The following is a 21377-nucleotide window of genomic DNA, read 5'->3' on the forward strand; positions in this document are numbered from 1 at the left end:
AGCTAGTCCTGCTCATGGGAGAGGATGGATCAATTGGGTTTACATAGAATTCACTAAGCATGTAGATTAACTAGAACTGGAAGATAGAAAACAAAACAAACCAATAAGCCAATAGGCTGCAGGTTGTACAGACCTTGGAGCATCACCCGACTGCTCTATGATCTGCCTCTGACCCCTGGGGCTCATGCTGGGCTCCTTCTGGGGGCAAACCCTACAGAGAGGGGTGTTTCCTGAGTGGCAGTCACTTTCTTCAAAAACAATCCCAACAAAGATGACATTTTGCATTCCACCAGAATACTCTCAGTTTGGTAGAAGGGACTCAGATTCTGGTAACATATCCCCCACCTGTTAAGACACTGTGCCAAGTGACTCGTGGGTAGCATCTCATGAAATACTCCTAACTTTATACGAGGCAGATGCTATCACCGGCTCTGCTTTACCAATAAACACACAGAGGCACAGAGGAAAGGCAAGACCCTTGCGGCAGACCCTGCGGTGCCCATGGCCTACAGCTCCTGGCTACTGTCCTGGGCTGCCCCTAGAGCACACAGCTGCACCTGGAGTGAAAAACTGAAGTGCTCTTAGCCCTCATTTATGTACCTCAAATGTTTCCCAGGGATCATACAGATGGAGAAGGGGAAGAGTTCTGCTTATTCCCCCTTGTCCCAAAGCATCTCTCTAAGGGTGCCATGGTTTGCTAGTTGTGTGTGCCGGATGGGTGTATCTCAGCTATCTGCTAATTGCCCACACATACAGATCCTGTCCCACGTGCATTTGGATGCGATTAATATTCTGCAAATTTACATTTTGCACTGTACAATATGTCCTGTAGATTTCTTTGCCAGGACATGGAGAACTTTTTGTTTTAATGCTGTTTACTTTTCTGCCCTACTAATGTATGCATGTATGGTAATTTACTTCACCATGCAAGCATTTTCTAGGGTCACTAGACAGTCTCTTTTTTTCTGAAATGACCATCATTGTAAACACGTCACGGCACTTAGCCTCAATGTCTGTTTCCATCCTCCCAAGGCTGAGGCTATCAGGGTTTCATTTTTCAAATGAGCAAAAATATTGTTGTTAATTTGCCATGTGTTTTCTATTCTTGTTTTTCTTCACTAATAAATAGCTAAGACAATTTTTTGATACAAATAAACTGGTGAGAAGGATGTGCTTGCGGTAAGCTGAGGAGTACTTGCTCTGAGTGACACTGTTATTTATCTCACTGGCAGTGAAAAACATTCTTATTTCACTGAGTTTGATACTGACATGTCACATCAAAATAACTTGCAGAGTGTCGGCAGCTATGTAGCACCCAGCCCTGCACACACATTCCGTGGTTTCTAACCATTTCAGCAGCTGAGAATCAAAACGCCTCAGTGATAGGATATTTTCTAGAACAGATTTATCTCATTTATTCTAAAGGCAGAAGAGACTAGAAAGGGAGAGAAACACACAGAGGAAGAAAAAGCTCTTCTATCTGCTAGATCACTCCCCATTGGGCTGTAAAGGGCAAGATGGTTCAGGCTAAGGCCAGGCACCTGCAGCTCCGTCCTGGTCTCCAGCATGGACGCAGGAGCCCATGCAGTTGGGTTATCTTCTCTGAATTTTCAGGTGCACGTGCAGGGAGCTAGAGAGGAATCGGAGACCTGAAACTTCAATGAGCACTCCAACATGGGATGGCAGCATCTCAAGCAGCAGCCCCAGGGACGGGGATTATCAGCACACATAGATACAGTTACGGAGACGTAATTTCCTGATTAAAAACAAAACTGGAATAAACTAAAATATAAAATGTGGTTCTCATACATTAGCATCCTTTTCCGGAGTTGGTTGTTGTGTCACTGACCACTGCCTTATCCTGGGTTAGCAGACAGATGGGTTGTAAAAGCAAGTACATTAGTGGCTCCCCAACCCATAATCACATCTTCCTGGATTCCGGGGCTGTCTTAGGACACAGCATCTTTGCAGTCACAGTTGAAATGAGATCCTGGACTGGGAAAGCAACCTTACTCCCCAGGACTTGAGTCCTTACAGGGAAAGAGAGAGAGACTGAGCCAAAATGCACATTGGGAAGGTCACGTGATGATGTAACAGGGACTGCAACAAAAACACAACACTGGCCAAGGAATGCCAAGGGGGCCAAGAGCCACCAGAGCACGAAAGGACTGCTGAAGACCTGAGAAGGAGTGTAGCCCTGCAGACACCAGACTTGCAGCCTCCAGAACTTGGAGAGAAGACACATTTCTGTTGTTTTAAGCCTCGCCCACCTGCTGCTGCCCCAGGTATGGTAACTGGCACTTGACTAACAAGGCACTAACTCTGGACATCGGGGGCAGCATGGGGAGGACGTTTCTGCATGTCCCTTTATGACTTGAATTTAGGAAGGAGGTTGGTCGAGGCAAAGATGCTGGCTCTCTTCTGGAAGCTTCTGGCCTGGAGATTTACTAGGCCTGTGGGCTTGGAGGGCCAATTATATTCCTCCCAGATGAGCCCTGTGATTTTTCAATTTTCTTCTCTTAAAGAGAGGGACAGAGGGGAAGAGAGGATGAGGGAAAAAGAGGAAGAGAGAGATTTCATTTGCTGGTTCACTCTGCAAAGGCCTGCCGTGCTGCCCATCTGGGGCCGACGCCAGGGAACTCAAGCGAGGTCTCGCATGTAGGTGGCAGTAACTCAAACACTTGAACCGTCTGCTAAGTGTCTCAAGGCGTGCAAGAGCAGGAAGCTAGAAGTGGGAGCTGGGACCGGGAGCCAGGCACGTGATGTGGGTTGTAGGCATCCTCACTGGCAGATTGACCACCAGCCCAGATAGCCACCCCGACTTGCTAGGTTTTAGAAAACAACACAAGGTTGGAGAAGCCAGACGGCTAGACACCAGCAGGTGTGATTGCTGTGCCTGGCTTCCCTGGGGCAACAGTACAAGGACACTTGAACATTCTTATGGGAAAACAGGATCAGAAGTCCAGGCTGCTGCAATATTTCTCAAAATCCTTATGGATTTTTTTCTAATACTCATTTTCTAGGAGGTTTTTTTGCAGACCCTTAGCATATGTGTGCAGGTGTGAAAGAGAGAGAGAAGGAAGGAGCAGGGGGAGGGAGATCCTCACTGCAGAAATAGGTATTTGGGGTGGGAGGTAGTGGGGGAGGAGTGTGAAAACCCAGCTGGTGATCTCCACACTCCTGTGATGCCCCAGGAGAGCCCGGCTTTTGTTGGGACTTGATGTTGACCATAGAAGGGTGAGAACTTGAATGAGGGAGTCTTACCAGGAAGTATTGGAGTGAGAAGGGAGACCCCAGAACCTTCCTACACACATGCGTCTCTCTGGGGTTCCTTTTGGCAAGATCATCCTGGGACCTGTTGCAGCTGGGGGGAGGTGATACAGGGGGAGGGGCCGGAGCAAGAGGAGAAGAAGTTCCAGCAGGAAGAAAGCGCTGAACCCAGGGGAAGGAAAGACACCGGCAGACTGCCTGGGCCTTCCACACTACAGAACCAGGCCTCAGTGCCCTCACCCAGCCACAGAAAGGTGGTCTGGCTGGGGAAGGCATAGCGCTCAACCCTCCCCACAGGCAGCGTGGAAGCTGCAACTTCACTTGTGGCTGTGACTGGGTCTGTCCCTCATCAGTTGGGCCTTGAGGGGACTGTGGGCCTCACCAGCTGTAACGTGGGACCTCTAGTGGTGGCCCCTGCCCGCAGCTTCCTGGCAGTGGCTGAAACCAGAGACCCAGAAGCCCTTTGGTTTAATTCCTGAGGTTGGCGTGCTCATTAAAATACCCTCACCTGGACGCACACCTATGGGTCTCACTTGTTAGTCTCATGTGGGGCTGCTCCGCCATCGATCTTAATGCTTCCCAGATGGTTACAGTGCACAGCCATGAGAGAGAACCATCTTCTACCACTACCTTTCCAAGACCAAGGATTCCTCTGCCAATTTTATAAGGGCTGGCAGGGGTGTAGATTTGTTTCTTTGTAAGACGAGGAACAACCTCTAAGACCTTACTAGCTGCAACCTTTGGCAAGAATCCCCTTCCTTCTGTGGGCATCCTCATTTTAACCCCCCTCACATCTCAGTGTTCCCACCCCTTTCCCAGCCACACCTGTTTTCCTGAAGGAACAGTCATTTGCACCAGAGTGTAAATGGCAGTGAAGGTGCCATTGACCCAGAGGCACAACTTGAGATAATGAGCAGATCTTGGGGTAGCAGATGGACTTAGAGCAAGGACTCTGAACCTGGGGACAAGAGACCTGGGTCACAGCCAGGTCTCATTCCAATTTCTCGTCCACTGATGAGAAAAGTGGACTAGATGTTATGTATGGGTGTCCACACCTGTTTCTTTGAAAAATTGCTGTAAATAAAGCACCAAGCCTGACAGTTAACTACTCCCTGGGGCACCGTTCAGTGACACTAAGCACTGTCACAGTGTCCACCAACCGTCCCCACCGGCCACTGCCAGAATTCTTCTCCAACCAAAATCTAGTTCTCCCTGAACAGCAACTCCTGGTTCTTGAAAAGCTTCCCGGGGACTCTGAGGGTCGTTCTGGGAGCAGACAGCCCCCGTAAAGTCTCCCAGACTGGCATCACTTAAGGGAGACATGATCCCTCTCTGTCAAGACACAACAGTGTGGGCCTCTCTGGCCGTTTGGCAGCTACTTTCTTCCCTGGGCCTTGTTTTCTGCATTTTCTATCTCCTCCTGGACCCTTTGCCCATTTGACCCTCAACTGCTTGCAGACAGATGCTTGTCTCTGATCCCGCTTCTCAGCTCAGCATGACTGTAGACCAAGATGCCATCTCCCAGGGCTTGAGCAGAGGAGCAGGGATCAGTTGCAACCACACAGCTAGTAACAGGATCAGAGGGTCACCCAACTCGGACACCAGACTGCTGGCCCTCCCAGCCACTGGACTTTCCTGTGTCCTTCAGGGTTTCCCAGAATCCCTGGCAAGGGTCAGTAGGAAGCCAGCCTGGACCAGGATGCAGTCAGGCAATGGGAAGTCATATTCTTTCTGGAAAAGGAGACACGACCAGAGTCCTGTGAGAACGACCCCAAGACCCACCATGAGGGGAGGGAGAGCAGTAGTGGCTAGTGGTAGAGGCTCAGCTGCCCCTCAGCAAACGCATTGGCTGTGACCATCACCAAAGCCACCTACTGGAACTAACATTATTCCCATGCTGTCCAGGTTTCCTCGGGCACTGCCAGCCTCCTTAGAGCTGTGTCAGTTCATGTGCTCTTCTACAGCTACACACCACACGCTGCACTGTTTCTAAAGAAAACAAATGCTCACTTACAGTTCCAAAGGGAGAGAGGCTGTTTCTGGTGGGTGCCGCCTTGCGGGTAGGGCCTTGGTGGGGTCCCCTGGGAGGTGCAGGGTCTCTCCGAGGCAGAGTACGCTTGGGAAGAGGTGCTTCATCTTCCTCTTCGTAGTAAACCACTAGTGCAGGCAGGAGACCCCCACCTGCGGGGCTTGCCCAGACCTAATTGCCTTTGAAAGGAGCAACCTGCACATACCAATTAAGGAGCCTTGGAGGGAACCAGCCCAGGCGCCAATGGAACAAGGCTATGTTACAGTTGCCCTGGTCGGGCCCAGGGGCAGCCCGAAGCATCCCTCTAAGCAGGGAGCCAAGCAGAGCTTATTGTACCCAGAGTCTTGAAGTTGGCAGTGGGGACAAGACCCTGCCATCCCTCCACCCCATATTCAACGCCCTAGCCCCAGTGGAGATCCCTCCAGGTGTGTTCAAATTTAGTAGCTGTTTTCCAAAATTGCAGTGATTTCTCTTTATTTGGTGCAGCTGTAGCTCTCACAGTTCAAAAGCTTGATACTCCCATTGGCTTTTTTAGCATCTCGTTGCGGGGGCGGGGGAATGCTTCTGTGACACAGGTGAGCCCACAGATGGGCAGACGGGGCCTCTGGCACTGGTGGCAGGGCCCCATTTACCCTCCAGAACCTGCACATAAGGATTAGGCTGGCTGAGGAAAGGCTGAGAACAGGAGTGGGATCTTGTGGCATAAGTGTCCCTGATGTCCCTGTTTTGCTTTTCCACTCATGCCCATTTTCTGCACAAACAGAACTGATGGATGGCACAAGAAACAGAAAATCCAACACACAGCTCTCCTGTTGCTTGTATCAGCAAGAATCTGGAAGCTCACGGCCAGGACACCAGTTACGATGGCAACATCCCATATTGGAGTGCTCGAGTTCAAGTCCCAGCTCTAGCTCCCGACTCCAGTTCCCAGCTAATGGAGACTCTGGCATGCAGCAGTGATGGCCCCAGGGGTTCGGTTCCTGTCACTCACGTGGGCGGCCTGGATGTAGTCTCTGACCCTAGTTTTGGTCCTGGTAGAGTCTGCTACAGTCATTGCAGGTATTGGGGTGGTGGACTAACAGATGGGACTGTTCTCTCTCTTTCTCTCATAAATCATTTTAAAAATCTTACATAGGTAAGGTATACGGCACAGTAAGCATTCAATGGAGAGTAGCTGTTATTCCCACTGAAAGGAAATTTTTTTTAACATCTAAAAAAATGAAAGATTCAACTTAATGTTCTGTGATTAAAGAGAAAATAAACAGCTGTCTTTAGGATGATGACAGCAAGTGATGCCAAACAAGCAATTTGAAATTTCAAGTTACAAGTTTCAGGAATATTCTATAGATTTCTGCTTTGTTCTCCCCACATGCACATTGGTAGATCAGCCCCATACCCAGCTGCTGACTGAAGCATGTGCAGAATCATACGCCTGCATCACAGAGGAATATTGATTGTGTGTCCCCTGGCAAAGCATCACATAAGAGTCCCCAGCTCTGCCCCAACAGGTCCTGTCAACAGCACACAGGACTCCAGAGCCTGATCTGTGTGTCTTCACCTCATCCCAAGATCCCCCTACCAATCTGGTAGCCAATAGCCCCACGTGGCTACTGAAATGCCATGAGCAAAGCTCATCTCACAGGCTCATCAGCTTCCTGTGACAGGTGGCTGCCACAGTGAGCAGACGAGGGAACGTCGCCCCCAAGGGATTCACTTACTAAAAATAAGCCTTCGGGAAAATCAGCCCAGCTGCTGAAGTGCTGGTCCTCTATGAGAAGGGACACCTGCTGCTCTGGCTGGGACATCTTCGAAGAAGTCACTGCACGGAAGTAGAGCCTGCCTGGTGATTCACAAGTGAAAGACACTAAACACAGCCTAGCTCTTACGGTTCCTTTGGGAATGTTCTTTCAAGCTGCGGTGAGCTCCAGTTGTGTGTGGCCGAGCATTCCGCTTGGTCACCATGAAGCTTCATTAGCCAACACCTGCAGCCGCATACTGAATGATGAGCCAGCAGAGTCCGCCTTTGCATGGCCCACCTCCACTGTAGGCAGGCTGTGTGTCCAGAAACAAGGGCAAAAAGGTTAAGAACTTTCAAGTCGCATATTATACTCATGCTGTGTGGTGAGCCAGCAGTTCCAAGAAAGATTTTTTTAAAAAAGAATCTGCATGCAAAAAAGATTGATATTTAACGCCTGGCACTGGCATAGTGAATGAAGTTTCTACCTGCAATGCCTGCACTTTTCATGGCCATTGCAATTGACATCCACAACTTCCTCTCCCATTCAGTTGTCTTGGGCCCGGTCACACGATCACAGCTCTCTTCAGAGAGACTGGGAATCACAGTCCTACTATTGGAGAAGGAGAGCATAGGCTTTGATGGATTACAGACCGTCTCTGCCACATATGAGCTCTTCTGTTGCCTAGAAAGCTCCGCGAGCCATGGTTTTCTCTGCTTTCCACTTCCTCACACAGAGGAAGCATTAGGAGCTTCCAAAGGAAGCCCAACCCTTGCCAACCACAATGGCTGCATCCCTCTGCCATATTGTGCAGGACAACATTTCATTGAAGATACAGTGGCTGTCCACCCATGTGGCAAGCACTCATGCATAGTTGGCTAGTCAAAGTTCCCTGGGTGGGCACATGGCTCCTTCCCAGAGGATGGAGAGGGTGGGTGATGGGCTGACCCATCCCAGGATCACCTTAAGGCATGTTCGAGTCTGGAGACAAGGTCTCTTGGAGTGGTAATCCAGACTGTCCAATGCCAGCCCTGAGCCAATTCTTTAATTGGATATGATCAAACCTCCTGTCCCATCAGGTGGCTACCAAGAGGTTCCAAGAAAAACTGGGAGGGGAGAGTCCTCCTTGGTAACTGCCACATCTTAAACCCCAAGGAATTTCTGGTAGATAACCTAAGCTTTAGAAAAATGGCTGCGTAAGAGCAGGATCCTCACAGAACATGCAACACCAGGAGTGGGCTTTGGGTGATGATGTGCCACTGTACAACTCTACCACATCAGTGGGAGTATATGGTTAATGGGGGAGGCACATACACAGAGTAGGGGTCAATGGGATATTTCTGTACTTCCCTCTGCATTTGATTAGGATCTTAATAAAACTACTTTAAAAAAAATCTATGCAGTTAAAAATGGCGGGTGCTTCGCTCATTTCAGGGAAAAGAAAATGAAGATTTTCCCAGGGCACTGTCAACTGCAGTTGCCCATCAGGCTCCCAGGGCCCAACTCCAAGGCCCTTCACTCTCCCAGGGGCCATGTGTGCAGCATCTGACCTGCTCTTGTAGCCTGGCCACAACGTACCTACTTTGAGATTCAAAATGAGGGGGAAAGAGGCATGAGGTGAAAGTGGGCATGAAATGAACAGGGTCCAAGCCGGGAAGCTGACTTCACAGCAGAGAGATCTGACAAACACTGCCTCAGCCAGGTGATTAAGATGATCGTCACAGGAAGCTGTCGCCTGTGCTGCTACTATCCCACGCGGGCACTGGTTTCAGCTTCTCAGGAAGGCGGCAAAAGATGCCCCAGGCACTTGAGCCCCTGTACCCTCGTGGGAGATCCCGTGGAGTTCCAGGCTCTTAACTTTGGCCTGATTGAATCCTGCCTGCCGTTGCCATTTAGAGAATGAACCAGTGGTGGAAGATCTTTCTTACTCTGTGTTACCTGACCTTTCAAATAAGTAAATAAACCTTTTTTAAAAAAGAGTATGTACCTGTGATATAATGGGTAGCAAAAGGCATGTTTTGCCTCTGATCTTCCTCCTAAAAACACGTGACCCATTCACATCACAAGAAAAACACTAGTCGTGTTGCAACTGAGGAACAGTCTATAAAAATATCTGACCAGGACTCATCAAAACTGTCAGGAAATCCAGTAAAGCCTATGAAAGTGCCAGGAGGAACCTGAGTGGGAGTAACATCTTATATAGGATCCTGGGTCAGAAAATGTGCATCTGGGGCCAGCACTGTGGTGTAGCGGGTAAAGCCGCCATCTAGTCATTCTGGCAGCCCATATGGGTGCTGGAGCTGTCTTGACTGCTCCGCTTCTGATCCATTCCCTGCTAATGAGCTGAGGAAGCAGTGGTAGATGGCCCAAGTATTTAGGCCTCTGCATCCACGTGGGAGACCTGGATGAAGCTCCTGGCTTCTGGCTTCTAGCCACAGTCATTGCAGCCATGTGGGAAGAGAATGAGGACATGAAAGATATTTTCTCTGTCTCTCCCCTTCTATGTAGTTCTGACATTCTTTTTTTAAAAAAGTTTTATTTATTTTTACTTGAAAGGCAGTTTTACAGAGAGAGGAGAGACAGAGAGAAGGTCTTCCATCTGCTGCTTCACTCCCCAAATGACCATTACAGTCAGAGCTGATCTAACCAGAATCTGAGAGCTTGGAGCTTCCTTCAGGTCTCTTACGTAGGTGTAGGTTCCCAAGGACGTGGGCCATTGCTGCTTTCCCAGCCTGTTAGCAGGGAACTGTTGCAGAAGCTGAGCAGCCAGGACTAAATACAGTGCCCACACGAGACACTGGCACCACAGGCAGAGGATTAGCCTATACTGCAACACCATGCCAGCCCCTGCAATACTGACCTTCACATGAGTAAAAAACCTTTCAAATGAGCAAGAGGACATTTAGGAAAGCTGAGAAGAATTTGAATACAGTGGTGTGCAGTTAACAATTAGTGTTGTTGTAAGTTACGACAAAATGCTAAGACACTGATCATGGGAAGCTGGGTGTGAGCTGTAGTGGAGCCCTGCACCCTCTTGTGGGGAAGGGGCTGACCCTGCGAGACTAGCCCCCACAGCAGGCCAGAGGAAAGCCGAGTCAGGGCTGCCCCACTATCACCTGCGGGACCCAGAGCCTGACGCTGTGTCCTCGTGGCCTGCTGGCTCTGTCTCCTCCGGACAGTGGGAACCACAGCACAGTCAGCTCCTGGAAGGAAAGCTCAACCCACCTGCCCTGCCAGATCTCACTTGCTACCCTCTAAACCAATCAGGGCCAAGGAGGTCCAAGCAAAAAACAAAAACAAATAACAACAAACAGACAACCCCAAAATACAGTCATCTGCTCCCATCCAGAGCCCAGAGTAGGATCTAAATAGCCAGAAGCAGAAATGACCACAGCTATTTAAGTATGGAAAAGACACTTTAAAAGGTTCCTAACTACATGCCAACTAAGGGAGCTGCTGCAAAGGCTAAAAAGAGAACTTCAGTGAACTGCAGACTTTGTAGCTGACAGCCGATAACTCCCAGGCTAGGGCTGGAATTGACACGAACTTGAAGGCAGGACCCAGGCCTCCCAGGAGGCAGTGTGAGCCGATGAAGGAGCTTCCACCAGAGCTGCCCAAAGTGTCAAGTGCATTCTGCGGCTACCCCAGGAAAGCAGTGCTGCTGGGGACTGATGCAAACATGGCAAATCCACACAACAGCAGGCTGTCCAGTGGTAAAAAGAAGAGCAGGCGGTTGACGCACGCTGAGATGTGATGAACCCCACAGGCAGTGTGCTCAGAAGTCAGAGAACAAGACGTGCACCACACACTTCGGCTTCAGTGAAATATCCAGGAATGGTAACTCTATTAGAGACAAACGGTATCCTAGCAGTTGCTGAGGGCCAGGCTGGGGAGTGAGCATAACCAGCACAGTGTTGGAAATGTTGGGAGGTGAGACTGGGGACGCTGTTGCTGTATCAACAGACCGGTAGTTATTGAACAGTACCTTTAAAATAAGTGGCTTTTGGGCCCAGCGGTGTGGCCTAGCGGCTAAAGTCCTCGCCTTGGGCGCGCCGGGATCCCATATGGGTGCCGGTTCTAATTCCGGCAGCTCCACTTCCCATCCAGTTCCCTGCTTGTGGCCTGGGAAAGCAGTCGAGGACTGCCCAAAGCTTTGGGACCCTGGAGAGAGGGAGACCCTGTGGGAGACCCGTGTGGGAGACCCTGAAGAGGCTCCTGGATCCTGGCTTTGGATTGGCTATTGCGCTCACTTGGGGAGTGAATCATCGGACAGAAGATCTTCTCTGTCTCTCCTCCTCTCTGTATATCTGACTTTCCAATAAATAAATAAATCTTAAAAAAAATAAGTGGCTTTTATGGTACATATGATACATGCATCAATCCTAAAAAAAAAAAAAAAAAAGGAAGAACCAAAAGAACCAACCTTTCAAAAAACTCTCAAAAACAGGTAGACAGGAAACCATAGATATAAACGAGTTCCTTGGCCTTTCCTTCCCTCTAGTGCCTGCAAACCACACAGCCCCAATAGGTGCATTACATTTCTGTTGCAAGCTAATTAGACATGAGGTAAATTTACCAGGGCTCTCAGTTGTGGAGGGTCACATCCAGGGTCAGAAAAGACTCACTAGTTCTAACATCTCCGAGACTGTGTGACTGGGCACGGGGAGCCTTCATAAGAATATATCACATGGTGGGCCAGGAGAGGGAGAGAGAGGGAAGGAGGAAGAGAGAGAGAAAAGCTAGGCTCTACTGTGGCTTTTATAACCAACTTCTTTGAAAGCACTATACAGAGCATGCCCCCAGGGACCTAAGGTCCTCCCACAGGGCCACCTCCAAAATGCCACAATTGGATGAAATTTGAACCCTCCTCCGTTACCCTTATCACTTTGGGATTTAAGTGTGTGTATGATATTCACATGACAACAACAGCTAAGGCTTGGCCAGAAAGGCAGATGCGTGTGATAGGGATGTGCCAGTGCCAGCAGCTCAGAGCAGGTTCTAGCAGGTAAGTCTGGAGCAGAAAGCAAATTACTTCAGAGCTGTCCATAGTTTGCTAAGTGCTCCCCCCAGGAAGGAGGTTTCTGCTTGCCAAGGAAGGGTTCAGGGTTTGCCTGGAAGTCGTGACAATCAATTCCTGTAGCAGAGTGTTTAGGGAGTTGGGAAGACAGGGAGAGACCCAGGGCGCATAGAAGAGCTGCAGGGCAGAATCAGCTGCAGCAGAAGTGCCTGGATGTTGTGAATGAGCAGGGGCCTTGGTAAATCCACCTGCTGAGATGGGGATCATGCTGGCTACAGCACTGCGTATCAGTGCTGCAGATTTGTGGGTCACGGGTTCTAAGATCCCCATTATAGGAATCATGCAAAGACTCTTAATAACACAGGTGTTTCCATTTTTAAAAATTTCTAAATGATTTATATGCCAAGCATCATGGGACCACACGCATTTCCAAATCATGCCTTCCTCAACATCAGAAAACAGTATTTTTTAGGAATAAGTGAATTCCAGCTTCTCTACTTCTGATTCACTTCCTTGTTAATGTGCCTGGGAGGGCAGCTCAGGATGGCCCAGGCGCTTGGGGTCCAGCACCAAGATGCAGTCTTTTTGTTTTGTTTTGTTTTGTTTTTTCCTTTTTTGCTTTTCTTCCCTACTCTGGTGAACATTTTAATCATTTCAGAGCTGTTTCCTGCAGCCCATTAGAATGGCCTTTGTTCCGCCTCATTGAGCAGTGGATATTCCAAATCAGTTTAATTACTGCGTGGGCATCCCAGGGATACATGGTGTGTCAAGTGAATCTTAAATTATCTATAATAACTAACAGGATGTTCAACAGCCACTGCTGCCCTCCCTTTTGAGGAGGGAGCAAATTCTAACGACAAACTACAGGGAGGTATTTCAGGGCCTTAGGATACAAACTCGGAGCCAAACAGCCACAAGCACTATTTACTGACTCTCAGTCCTTTACACAGGTGGGGCAGGGATCATCTTGTCCGTGGAGGGAGCCACGGGGAGGGGTCCTTGGGAGCAAGGTGACATCCAGAAGGTGCACGTGGGGGCAGGACTAGAGGAACAGGAGCGGATGGGGACTTTGTGGATGTGGCCAAAGGAGAATCTCTCACATTCAATATATGAGCATTGCAGAAGAGGGATCTGTGCGTGTGGGAGGGGTGCCCCTCCCCCCGCAGCTGTACTGAGCATGTGCAGGCCTTGGCCCTGCTGGCTACTGCCCAGAGGATGGTGTCACAGCTATTCCTGAGCACCTGTGCTGATGACTTCAAGCCTGTGGTGATGCCATGTGAGGGGACTGTACATGTTTTCTGGAACGGGCCAGAGGTGCTGGGGGGACAACTGCATGGCACCCATTCCGCAGGGCCCAGTGTGCTTCAAAGGACATTGCTGTTTTTCAGTTTCAGGGCTTCAGGAGCCACATTTGGGGCAGGGTGAGGGGGATTGGTGGGGGGAAGAGGCACCAGTGGGAGTCACACAGGCCACAGGAATTGAACCATGACTTTGGGGAAGACATAGCCGGGAACTAGGTTACCACGTGGGCACTCCAGAAGCAGCGGGCTCATGGGCTCTTCATATGTTACTCCTCTTCTAAGGCACACACTCACCCAGGGGGTCCCCCCAACACATACACACAACCCCCTGGGACCCTACTACCACCTTTGGTGGCCCATGCTAGAAGTTGTGGGAAGGCAAAGCTACCACTTACCTCTTTTTGTGGAGCTTATTTGCAGAGAGATCAAGATCGAGGACTTTTCTTGACAGCCAGGTTTCCTTCATCAACACAAGGGAAGGCCACTTTGGCATAGGTGACGTCAGCCATGCTGCCCCCTGTGATGGAGATGGCTCTAGTGCCCACGTGCAGGGGGAGGTGTGTGTTGCTGATGCAGGGGCAGGCAGGGTGGATGCTTTATGTCCAGAAAGCTATCTCCCTCTGAGCCAACTCTTGAGGGAGGAAAGCAACAAGCTCAAGAAACCAGAAAAAGAAACACAAAAACGGAGGACTTCAGCATAAAGGCAGGAGTGAATACAGTAAAAACACAAGTAGAAATGATCGGCAAAGTTGATTCTTTGAAAAGATAATCTCTTATTCAGCCAACCAAGAAAATAAAAATGGCACAGGAATGAAAAAGGGAATAGCCCTGCAGATATCAGACACCACAAAGGTCAAAGGTTCCTTTATGCCAATCTCTCTGACCATGACATTCCTGTAGTAGTGACTCCCAGGCTTTAGTTCGCAGACTCCCGGTAGTGGCTGGTAGACCATTCATGAGGTCAAAATCACTTTCCATAATGTTGTTTACATATCATCCATCTCTTGGTCAGTTATAGGAAACATGAGAATTGTGCAAAAGCAGTTACACTGCTCTTTGGATAATGACCCCAAATGGAAAGGTGTTTGATGGGCTCAAGGACAGCTGGGCCAGGGGCACTTTGCATAGAAAGGGCAGATATGCACAGGCTTTTTTGGTAACTCCTCCTGTGGAGCCCGTGGCCCCCTGCCCCACTGATGTGGCAGTTTCTCCCTTTCAGCAAATCTTGTTTTGCTCATTGTCCTGGTCAACATGGAAATTCTGAGACTCAAGATATCCTCATGCTCCTGAACCAAAGTTAATACTGCAGATGGATTACTGACCCAAGATGGTTGGGACTCGAAGTCTATTAGCTTTCCATCTGTGTGACAAGTGCCTAAAAGAAGTTATGTGTGAAAGAAAAGATATTTATTTTGGTTAAGGGTTTTGGTGGTTCACAGTCCAAGAATGGGTGGGTTGGAGGTTTGGCAGAGGTGGAGTGTGTATGAACACTTGATGTGGTGAAGTAGGCAGAAGAGGGACATGTAGCTGACACACTCAGATTCTTATACCCAATCCTCTCACAAGTACTGGCACAGCCTTCAATTGGGTCTCCATTCTCTATCACTAAGTTTACAACTTTTGACTTGCATGGGTTCAGGAATCATACATTATTCAAATCATAGTAACAAATGTTCCAGGTTATTTTCATTTGACAGGCAGATTTTACAGAGAAAGAGAGGATAAAGGTCTTCCATCTGTTGGTTCATGCCCCAAATGACCACATAGCCAGAGCTGAAATGGAAGCCAGGAGCCTCTCCCAGGTCTCCTACGCAGGTATGTTGACCCAAGGACTTGAGCCATCTTCTGCTGCCTTCCCAGGCCGTAAGTAGGAAACTGGATTCAAAATGAAGCAACTGGGACATGAACTGGTTCCCATGTGGAATGCTGGCTCTACAGGGTGGAGAATTAGATGGATTCACCATTGCACCACCCAAGACATACATATTTTTTAAAGATTTATTTGAAAGTTTCAGAGAAAAGGATATATAAAAATCTTACACATGCTGGTTCACTTAGGCCAGACCTAAGCCAGGAGCTTCATCCAGGGTGCCCACATAAGGGGGCAGGAAGCCAAACTCTTGAGCCATGTTCTGTTGCGTCTCCCAGACCAATAGTATGGAGCTGGATGGAAAGCAGGACAGCTGGGACATGAACAGGGGCCCTGTGGGATGCTGGCACCACGGCCATGGCCTTACTCATTAAGCTACAACACCAGCTCCAACTTTTGATTTTGGGAAACATTTATCTATTGGATTAGAGTAGCCATTACATTCTCTACCACCATGTACTCACAGGGGGAAAAAAAATCTAGTTCATCTCAGCATGTCCTTGAAGAAACAGTAAAAAATGGAAATTACAGTAATTTTTATTTCTGAGGCCAAACAGGTGGCATGCACATTTCCACCTTAACAAGGAACACTGTAGTTCTCTCAAAGGCATCTGTATAATTGAGTTGTTAGTCATCCTTTTTCAGAGACAAATTAGAATTACTCAGACTTCAGTATTTGACATATTTTCTTGAAAACTGAGTTAAGCCTACTGTTTCAAGAAAAAAAATTGACATTGTTTGTTGTCAGTGGTAATATCTAAGCATCTATGTAAACGCTGAGTTTTTAAAAAACTCAGACCTGTCACTGTGAGCTGTCTGGTTTTCTGACAAAGGCCTCATTAAATGAACAAATGTGATTTTTTATTTTGTACTGTGTAAGAAAATGTGCCAACATTTAGGAGACCCACATAACTCAAGGAATCAATTCTATCTATTTTTGTTAAAAGATATTACTTGAAAGAAAGAGGAAAGTAGAGACAGAGCTTCTATCTGCTGGTTCACTTCCTAGATGCCAACAAAGCTATCACGGGAGACCCAGATGAAGCCAGGAGTCAGAAGCTTCCTCTGGGTCTCCCCTGGTGAGTAGCAGGGGTCCAAACACGTGGGCCATCTTCTACTGCTTTCCTTAAGCCATTAGCAGGGAGCTGCATCTGACATGAACAGGTGGGATACTTACTGATATCCATGTGGAATGTGTGTCACAAGTGGTAGCTTTATCCGCTATGTCAGAACTACCCCAGAAATCAATATTTTGTAGATAAAAAATGTTACAGGATCATGTGCAGGTAAATGATCCATTCCAAGTGAGACAAATTAATAGATTTTAATTAAAGAGGCTCTCACATGGTATCTTTAGGAAACAATCAGTTGTGAAATTTTAGGGTAATATTCAAACAACAATTTGAAGAGGGTATTAAAATACTTCTCTCCTTTCCAAAACCAAAGTCGGTTTTTATTCATAATACTTCAACCAAAACAATGGAACAGACTGTGTCATATTGCATTCAAATGTCTATATAAGTTCCTTTTAATTTGGCAGCAACTTTACTTCTTTTAAATACTTCCACCCGAAAAGCAGAGTGATGGAGTGACAGAGAATGAGGGACCTTTCAGTTGCCAGTTCACTTATCAGAGGGCTGTGACTGCTCCAGAAACCCAGAACTCCACCTAAGTTTCCTGTGTGCCAGGCAGAAACACACGTACTTTTGGTTACCTTCTGCTGCCTTTCCAGGTGTGTTTGACAGAGTACTGGCTCAGAAGCAGAGCCAGGACTCACAGGTGTTCACTTGGACTGCTGCTGTCCCAAGTGGCTGCTTGATCATTGATACTATAACAATGGCCCCAGGCCCGGTGTGACGACTCAGTGGCTGAATCCTTGCTTTGCATGTGCCAGGATCCCAATTGGGTGCTGATTCATGTTCCAGCTGCTCCACTTCCCATCCAGCTCTCTGCTTGTGGCCTGGGAAAGCAGTCGAGGACGGCCCAAAGTCTTGGAACCCTGTGACTGTGTGGGAGACCTGGAGGAAGCTCCTGGTTTCTGATCGGCTTAGCTCTGACCATTGTGGCCATTTGGGGAGTGAACCAGCAGACAGATCTTTTTTGTTTCTCCTTCATTCTATAAATCTGCCTTTCCAATAAAAATAAATAAATTTTTTTTAAAAGGGGCCCCAGAAGCATTTTAAGCATCACGTTTAGCATCTAATGAGTTCAAGTATCTTTAAAACACCATCTTAATTTCTAATATAATGTTAGTAAATGGAATCCATATAAGCAAATTCTCTTAGGAGCAGAGGCTAAATAATTTTGAGACATGTAAATGAATGTCCTGACACTAACCAGTCTGAGAGCTGTAGTCCCACAGAATCCTTACTAAAACTGAAAAGGATCTACAAAATGTGGATGGTCCTTAAAGAAATAGAATCCCTAACTTTGAGCTTTCTTCTGTGGAGATTCACTGACTCAGTTGCGTTCATTCATGAAACTTTCCTGTTATTCTAGAAACAAAGTAATTTACACGAGGAAGAACAGAATTGCCATGATATGAAAGGCAGGCTTAAGAGTGAACATCTGGACCCAGGTCCACCACCACCTTTTTTTTTTTTCCAGTTTATTTGAAAGACAGATACCCAGAGACACACCAACGAATCTTCCATCTGCTGGTTCACTTTTTAAACAGTCAAGTATGGTCCAGGCTGGAGCCAGGAGTCACAAACTCCATCTTGGTCTTTCACATGGATATTAGGGCCCAAGCACTTGGCTGCCATCCTGGATGCATTAACAGGAAGTTGGATTGGAAGCAGAATAGATGGGACCTGAACTGATGCTCTGACAATAAATGCTGATGTTTCAAGTGGCAGCTTATCCCACTGTGGCCCAATACCAACACTGTCCACCTGTTTCTGATGACTTCATACTGAGTCTACTTCAAACACAGTGAAAGAAAGCTTTCGTTTCTTAGGTGGCCTGAATCTTCAGTTCTTGAAAAGCTACCTACAGATCTTTTCTGGGCCCTCTGGTCAACTCCTTTTGTGTTTATTATGTAGCCCAAACACACAATGGAATGAGCCATGGATTGTCCAGGGATGGGTGTTCATCTTACACCTTTCTCCAGCTGGTGACTGGTACAGAACATTAGGACACACGGACAGGCTAAGGATCTTAGGTATGTCACATCTTTTATACATGCCAGAAGTGGAACCATGGAGGCTTCTGGAACATTCTCCTTCAAAAGTGGCCACAGGAAGCAGCTCTTGTTTCTGGATGATGATGCACATGAAATCCGGAGCAGCAGAAAAAAGGGAGAATTGAGCGAAGCACAGACTCACAGTAACAATCTCAAGGCCTGGTCTGTCTTCATTTTGTAGCGAGGCAATTCCCCGTTTCTAACTTCTGTCCTGGGTTTTTTCTTGCAGCAGTAAGCATTTCAAGTCAATCAATATTACAGAACCATTTAAGGAAATGTTGCTTTATATTGCAGATGTACAAGTCATTCTCAGATTTACAAGTTAGACATACCTGCATTTTGTCTAACATAGGTATACATTGTCCATTTGCACCACACTGGGGACCACTGAGATACTTGTGTGGACTGTATCCTGTGCTGGCCTGCCACTGAGTAGTGGCAGGTGGTGTGTGCTAACCCATTACGCACACAGAGGCGGTACAGGGCATGGCCCATGTTTAGTGCTGTCCGAGGATGTTGGTTTTATCTGATAAAGGAAGGTCCAAAGCATCTGGTTTCAGATGGGACAAGGGACCTAGAGTATTTTCACACAGGCCTGTTGTTCGGGTATTCATACAACATTCTTGGAGGCAAAAAGCAACCTTGGGCTTAAGGATGACCACTCCCTTTGGGTGCTTTCCTGGGTGTGCTACTGCAGTGTCTTGTCAAAGTCCTCCAGACGAGGCAGATTCATCCGTCCCCACTTGTTATTCATGTTCATCTTCAGAAATCACAGAAATTGAAGCATCTTTTTACATCGAACTGTGTTATTCCAAGATCTGAACTTTATATTTGGCTGCTTAAGCACATATGAAAGAGGGAAATGAGTATGTTGGTATAACAAACACTGACTGAATCCCCAAGCAAGCTAACATTATTATGTCTTGAAAGAAAAAAAATTATTTGAAAGGCAGTTAAAAACATCTACCCACTGGTTCAATTTCCAAAAAGCCTCAACAACTGGAGTAGGACTTGTCTGAAGCCAGATGTCAAGAGCTTCATCTGGGTCTCCCACACAGGAGCAGGGGCCAATGCACGTGGGCCATCTTTCACTGCTTTGCTGAGTACAACAGCAGGGAGAATCATCAGTAGAGCTGTCAGTACTTGAATTGATACCCATACGGATGCCCTGCAGCGACTTTGCCCACTAAGCTACACTGCTAGGCAACACGACGCCTAATCCCATCACAGGGGATGTGCTCTCAGGATGACAATTCATTAGCTACAGGTCTGCAGAACACTTCATGTATACTTCAGGAGAAAAAAAAAACGCAACTAAATTGTAGCCCCAGACTTAGGAAAGGGTTTTGTGGGCCTGAAACTTCATGTCAATCATCCTTTGAATTTCTGGCTCTAAGAGGAATACAACTCTCACACAGAGATGTATTTTATTTAAGCAGCACGTTTGCTCTCACTCTGGACAAACAGTATCCTTTCAGACCAAGTTCCTCTGTGTTTCCAGTTGTGCTACTATGACCCTGAAAGGAAAACAGCAAACTGCTTGGCAAACCACCTGCACACTGCCCGTTCTGCTGATGGTTAAGCAACAGACAAATGGTAACTTTAAGGCCTATTCAGTAATTTAACCAAGAGGGTATGTCTATTCTCACTGTTAAGCCAGCGTGCACTTTCTTCAAGAACTGTCTGAGATCACTGGCTCAGGACAGCCTCCAAGTGCACTAAGCAGGTCAGCACCTGCCTGCTTTTGATGGTCATAATCTAAATGCTTGTTCCTTCTGCGATTAATTGTACAATGGTACACATATACATTTTTATCATGTTCTATATTCCATTTAATACTATATTTTTGGGCCCAGCATGGTAACCTAGTGGCTAAAGTCCTTGCCTTGCACACACCGGGATCCCATTTGTATCCCAGCTGCTCCATTTCCCATCCAGCTCCCTGCTTGTGGCCTGGCAAAATAATGAGGACAACCCAAAGCTTTAGGACCCTGCACCTACGTGGAAGATCTGGAGGAGGCTTCCGGCTCCTGGCTTCGGTTTGGTTCAGTTCAAATTGTTGCAACCACTTGGGGAGTGAATCAACAGATGGAGGATCTTTCTCTAAGTCTCTCCTGTCTGTAGATCTGACTTCCCCATAAACATAAATATTTTAAAGATACTGTATCAGTACATACCATTCAGATTAATACTAAAGAGAAAAACTATTATCTTTCTATCAAGAAAAGTGTAATGAAAATCCTCAAGACATTATGTACAGTCCTAAACCTTTTATTTTTTTTTCTTAAAATATTTATTTATTCATTTGAAAGGCAAAGTGACAGTGGGGATAGAAAGGGCGAGGGAGAGAGAGAGAGAGATTTGGTTGGCTCATTCTCCAAATACCCCCAAACAGGCCCAAGCCAGGATTCAGAAGCCCCACCTGGGTCTCCCCTGTGGGTGGAAGTCAGACACTGACCATCATTCACTGCTTTCAAGGCATGTTAGCAGGAAGCTGGATCTGAAGCACAGAGTAGCTGAAACTTGAACGAGGAACTCCACATGAGGTAATAACATTCCAACCTGCAACTTAACCTGTGATGCCCAAATGCCCACCTCCACTTCTGGTCTACCGTGAGCTGAACCACATGGTTACAGGTTAACGTTTCTGCTTTAAAAGGATCAACCTCAGAAGCAAGTATGTTTTAAGGATATGCCGCACAGAACTTATGGTGCATTCTAGTTTTTTCTTCATTTGACAAAAAATGGACAGAAGGCAAAATGAAAAAAAAATTTATTTCCTGTGTTTTATCCACTGTCAATACTGTATTTTTGATGCAATACATTTGCCAAAATGAAAAAAAAAAACAGCTTTTATTTTCCATTTTAAACAACTACAATATTTACAAGCTGTTTAGAGTAACACACACACTCACACACACACACACACACACACACACACACACACACACACACACAGACGCGCTCACC

The sequence above is a fragment of the Ochotona curzoniae genome, unplaced genomic scaffold (assembly GCF_017591425.1).
Source record: "Ochotona curzoniae isolate NIBS_2020 unplaced genomic scaffold, NIBS_Ocur_1.0 contig_2688, whole genome shotgun sequence".
In the NCBI taxonomy this organism is placed as follows: domain Eukaryota; kingdom Metazoa; phylum Chordata; class Mammalia; order Lagomorpha; family Ochotonidae; genus Ochotona; species Ochotona curzoniae.